The sequence below is a fragment of the Orycteropus afer genome, unplaced genomic scaffold (genome assembly GCF_000298275.1).
Source record: "Orycteropus afer afer isolate SDZICR_OR568_19922 unplaced genomic scaffold, OryAfe1.0 scaffold00701, whole genome shotgun sequence".
In the NCBI taxonomy this organism is placed as follows: domain Eukaryota; kingdom Metazoa; phylum Chordata; class Mammalia; order Tubulidentata; family Orycteropodidae; genus Orycteropus; species Orycteropus afer.
In genome coordinates this window covers 267,316-273,378 of record NW_006922288.1, presented here as the reverse complement: position 1 = coordinate 273,378, position 6,063 = coordinate 267,316, and positions in this window count along the sequence as shown.

Below are 6,063 nucleotides of genomic sequence, written 5' to 3'. Positions count from 1 at the left end.
ATTTGAGATCAAAAGGCCAGCATTTGCCGGATAGAGCTAGGACAGCAAGAAGGGGTGGGAAGGGAGAATGAAGAGAAGGGACAGGCTCAGGGAGGAAATGGGAAGAATGCTGTGTGTGAGATTGCAGTAAATGCCACCAAACAGAGTGTGTATGGGTTGTGGAATGGAAAACTAATTTGCTCTTAAACTTTCACCCAAATCACATTTTTTTTTTTTTCCCCAAAGTATCTTAGTAGTTACCAGGGGCCAGAGGAAGGGGAAAATGAGATATATTAAGAATAACACAAAACTGTTTTCATATTGAATATAATTTTTTTTCTGTTACAATTACATACTTAACAATTTTTGTAAAGTTTTATATTTAAAAATGTTAGCTTTGTTTTCCATATATTCAAAATACTTAGTTATTTACAGAATATTATCAAGATGTCTATTGGCTTAAATACCAGATACTACTTAGGCATACTTGCTGCATATTACATTTTACAGTTTTTGTTTTTTCTGTTGTAAAAAATAAATGTTTTAACAGTGATTTTTTCTTGAGAATCATTTTAATACAAACAAATAAGTGTAGCCGAATGTAGCACAAATTTAAAGGGAATGGTTTGAAAAGAAAATTAAAAACTCACACATATTGGAGAGAAAAACATGATCTAGTCAGAAAGCCATTGAAAAAGTAACTTGTCCATCTAGACCTTGTATTTCTCTGTTCACAAAATTTAATCAAATGGGTTATTAATATGTATGTCATTAATAGATTAATTAATATGATCAAGTTTAAGTTATATTTTCATTGAGAATTAGTGAAGCCTAAAACCTAATGAGCAATGTAAATACTTGAATTATTAAAAATATTTTAATTTAAAACAGACAAAAAATGACAAAAGTAATAATTATTACTTGACAATCATACTAAGTGTTTTGGTTATTTCATGCTGCTCTAATGGAAATAACACAGGTGGAACGGCTTTAACAAACAGGGGTTTATTCATTTACAGTTTTGGAGGCTAGAAGTCCGACTTCAAAGTGCCAGGCTCTAAAGAAAAAAAAAAAAAAATCATTGCCATCGAGTCATTTCCGACCCCCATTGGGTTTCAGAGGCTGTAAATCTTTACAGAAGTATATTGCCCTGTCTTCATTCCATGGAGCAGCTAGTGGGTTTGAACCCCTGAACTTATGGTTAGCAGTCAACTGCCTTACCCATTACACCTCCAGAGATCCTTCCATGCTCTAGGGGCTGGGTGAAAGCCCATTGACCTTGGACTTCAGCTCTGCCTCTTGCTCCCAGCCAACTGAAGCTAGAGGCTTTCTTCACTCAGGCAGCTGCTGGCTGCTGAGGCTGACAAACCCAAGGTCAACAAGCAAAAAGGCACAGTGCTGATGTTACCAAATCACACAGCAGGCCACTGATTCAAGTCCATTGAGAGTCCTGACAACAACAGACAACATGGCAGGCTGCTGAATAACAACTCAGCTACATGCAGGATTTATGGGTGCTAAAAGCTGGAGGCCTTCCTCAAAGTTGCTTCTTTTATACTGGAAGCAGACCACATCCCTCAAGCAGCTACTCAGCTGCTCCAGTAGCTTCTACCATGGAGTTAATTACCAATCTCACTATGGGGAGTAACTACATTCAGCTGCCCAGCCACTAAAAACCAGGCCCAGCCAAGTTGACACATAACCATACCAAGAATATAGAGTGTTAATATTTTCCATATATTTTATAAAAATAATCTATTTTAATTTATTTATTTGATATTCTTGAGAATATATAGAGCAAACCTATACCAATTCAACAATTCCTACATGCACAATTCAATGACATTGATTATATTCCATGAATTCTGCAACCACTCTCACTCTCCTTTTCCAAGTTATTCCTTCCTCAATAACATAAACTCATTATCCTCCAAGTTTCCTATCTAACCTTTCCAGTCGTTGTCAATTTGATCCCATATAGATCAATCATTTTTTCTTTTTTTGCCTATACATTATTATTCACCAAAGATTATCATTTATACTAGAGTTCACACTGTGTTATACATTTTTGTGAGTTTTGACAAATGCACAGTCCTCTGTCCACCATTATAATATGCAGAACACTTAAACTGCCTTGACAAATGCACTGTGCTCCACCTCTCTGCCTGAACCTCTGAAATGATCTTTTCACTGTCTCTATAGTTTTACCTTTTCTAGATCATGTGTTATTGAAATCATACGGTATGTATTTTTTTCAGATTGGTTTCTTTCACTTAGCAGTGTGTATTTAAGTTTTCTCCATGTCTTTTCTTTTCTTTTTATAACTTGCTAGCATATTTCTTGGGGGTTCTGGTGGCATAGTGCTTAAGGCATTTGACTACTGACCAGAAGTCTGCTAGTTTGAACCCACCAGTCACTCCTTGGAAGGAAGATTGGGCAATCTACTTCCATACTGATGCTGCCTCAGAAACTCAAGGAAAGGTCACTATAAGTTGGGACAGACCTGACAACAGTGAGTTTTTTTTTTTTTTTTTTTTTTTTTTGTAGCATATTTCTTTCTGTTACTTTAGTGTATGGATGCACCACAGATTATTTGTTCTTTCACCTATGGAAGGACATCTTGGTTGTTTTCCAGTTTTTGACAATTATGAATAAAGCTACCATAAACATTTGAGTGCAGATTTTTATGTGGACATATGCTTTCAATTCATTTGGGTGAATACCCAGGAGTGTGATTGTTGTATCATATGCTAAGCCTATATTTAACTTTGTAAGAAATGCCAGATTATCTTTCAAAGTTTACAGAGCAAATTCTTTTTCCATTCAATTGTTTATACACATTTTGTTTTGTGACGTTGAGTACAGTCCCCACAATGCAGCAGCTATCTTCCACTTCTTCCCAGTGGTTACTCTTTGTTCTAGTTTCCTATGCATTCCTGCCCTGTGAGCCATTTTCCTGAGCAAATGCTGCCCTTCTGATTTCCCATGGTTAATTGTTCTAAGGAGTGTGGCTACCTGTTGTAATTGTTCACCTTGTAAGCCTGTCTACCATTTGACTGAAAGTTACAGGCATGAGTTCAATTCCAGGCCCAAAGGGTGACAAGGGGTCATAGTCTCAGGGGTTTTACCAGTCTCCATCAGACCAGTAAGCCTGTTTTTTGTTTTGTTTTGTTGGCTTTTGAGTTTTGTTCCACATTTTTCTCTCAGTCTATAAAAGATCTCCAATTGTGATCCGTTTCCAAGTGGTTGGCATTCATGACTGGGTACCATCATCTACATAAGGACTCAGGGTCATGTAAGTTGAGGTTTCATGGTCCACAATTCCTTGGACTAATTATTCCCATACATCTTTGATTTTCTTCCATCTTCTTTGCTCTGGAATGTTGTTGTTGTTGTTGTTGTTTGTCGTCGAGTTGGCCCCGACTCATAGCGACCTCTCCTTGGGTTTCCGAGGCAGTATCACTACGGAAGTAGGATTGCCCAACCTTCCTTCCAAGGAGTGGCTGGTGGGTTTGAACCGCCAGCCTTCTGGTGAGCAGTCAAGTGCCTTAGGCACTATGCTACCAGAGCTCCTAATAGGAGAGACAAATTGTTGCATGTTAAATGGCCACTCACAAACTTTTAAGAACTCAGTAGCTACTCATCAAAGTTGAATGTAGAACAATGTTTTTGTGTAGTATGTTATGCCAATTTAGCTTGATATCCTCTGTGACCACAGTCCCAAGCCCACGGGCCCAATGACTCACTTCCTCAAGGTGTTTGGCTGTAGCTAAGAAATTATCATAATTTTGCCTCCTGCTAACTAATTCTATTATATATATGGACATTCTTATGGTTATAATCTCATTTTGGAGTGAGATGACTATAATATTAACAAGGCAGGATTAGGGCAGGATGTATCTTCAGTCATCACCTTAGTAGAGGGTATACCTCAAGTCAACCACTCTTACCACCCTGATTCAATCCATGTCCTTACTTAAAAAACCAAACTCACTGCTGTCAAGTTGATTCCAACTCATAGTGACCCCTCTTTGGGTTTCCGAGGCAGTATCACTACAGAAGTAGATTGTCCCATCTTCCTTCCCAGGAGTGGCTGGTGAGTTTGAACCTCCAGCCTTCTGGTTAGCAGTCAAATGCCTTAGGCACTATGCCACCAGAGCTCCTTGTCCTTACTTTTTATTTTGCAAGAGATAAAAGGAGATAGAAGCAAACAGGGGGAGGGGTGGAAGACTACCACCAAGACAAAAGAGCTAGGAATGGAGCACATCCTTTAAATCCAGGATCTTTGCACTGAGAACCTCTTAGACCCAGGATACATAGAGAGCTGTAAAACCAGAGCCGATGTGAAACAGCAGAAAAGAAACAGCAGCAGCGAGGCAACAGAACCTGGACACCAGCAGGAGATGACCTGGTGGGCTTCATAGACCACAAAGTGAGAAAGCTGAGTGCCTTTGGGCAGGAGGCTTGCTAGTGAAGTGGAGTGCCTATGGGCATATAGCAGAGCTAGGTTTGCTATTCCCACAGAGTAAGAAAGATGAGCATCTTTGGGCTGAGGTTTCCTGAGGAAGTTGGGTACCTCTCGGCACTTATCAGTGGAACAAAAGAGCTTTGTAACACTTTTAACAGCAGGGCAGAGGCCAGGCCAGTCCAAGAAGGCTGAGGGGCTGAAAGGCTGAGGGTTAGAGAGAGGCATTCCTGTGGATGCTGCTAAGTAGAGCCTGTCCTGATCAAATAGTTGTACTTTGAGTAATTTCTGATCCTGAATTGTAAATTGTTCTTCCTTAATAAACCCTATGATTGTGAGTATTCTCCGTGAGTTCTGTGCTCCCATTGCGTTGAATTGCTAAACCCAGTAGAGGAGTAGAGAGTGCTATGGGAAAGATGGCTGGCGTCAGAATTGCTAAAAAATTTTGAAACTAGAAGTACATCTAACCTCTGCCTCATAGGTGTCAGCTTTGGGCTTATACTAATGGTGATTCTCCCTCTCTCTCATGAAGTAGGAGGAGGTCAGATGCCCCTGTCACAGCATTACTACACTGGTTATACTTTATTACCACAAGATTTAAAAATGTATGTTTAAATTATAAGATATAAGGCTTGTATAGAAAAAAATAGCTTGAAAACAAAATAAAAGAGGGTCTGAGAAAAATGTTTTCTGGCATTATAAAACACAGAAGTATAATGTTCAGATTTTTTTAATAAAATACGAAAATGTATAAAATGGAAATCAATATCATAAAGAGAGATAAATACTAATATCATGTTTTATCTATTGAGTTGTCACAAATTTGCAAAAAATTGTAAAAGGTAAAATTTTGATGCCATAAAAGGGCAAAAATTTAAAATTTCCACAACAGCTAATGCTGTGTTTATCTACTAATTTTTGGGTTTCAATCACTCAGTAGGGTTTCAACAAATATTTTTTGTATGAACTAATACAATCATATGAAACATGTAGGAAAAATGACACAGCCATACCTTGCTAATGGCTGCATAAAATGAATTAGTGTTTTTTTTAAAAACAACATGGCTATATATGCTTAAGATAACACTGAAAAATTGGAAATAACCCATACATATTAAATAGGCAAATAGTTAAATTTATTATGACATAAATTCCATTAAATGTCATGTATATATGCAATTATAAATGTAAAACTACGTTAAAAATATTTACCAATATGCAAAATTGTTATGTATAAAGACAGGAATTAAAATGGACATGTGAAATGATACAGTTGAAGTAAAAATAGTTAATTTGGTATTTTGGTGAGATTGTGGGCAATTTATCACCTTTTTATTCCTTTTTTTGTAACATTGTCTATTCAGAATTAAAAAAAAAAAAAGTGTTCTTTTATTTGTTGGTATGCCTGTATTATGTGTTTGTGCCTATACATATTGGGAAGGAAAAGAAGGTAGTAAGCCTATATTAAAAATATTATAATTGTTTATTTTCTTTTAATTTGGAAGAATAAGCAAATGGTTTCAATTGCTAAAGAGATATGTTGTTGTTGTTGTTGTTTGCCGTCGAGTCGGCCCCGACTCATAGCGACCCCTCCTTGGGTTTCCGAGGCAGTATCACTA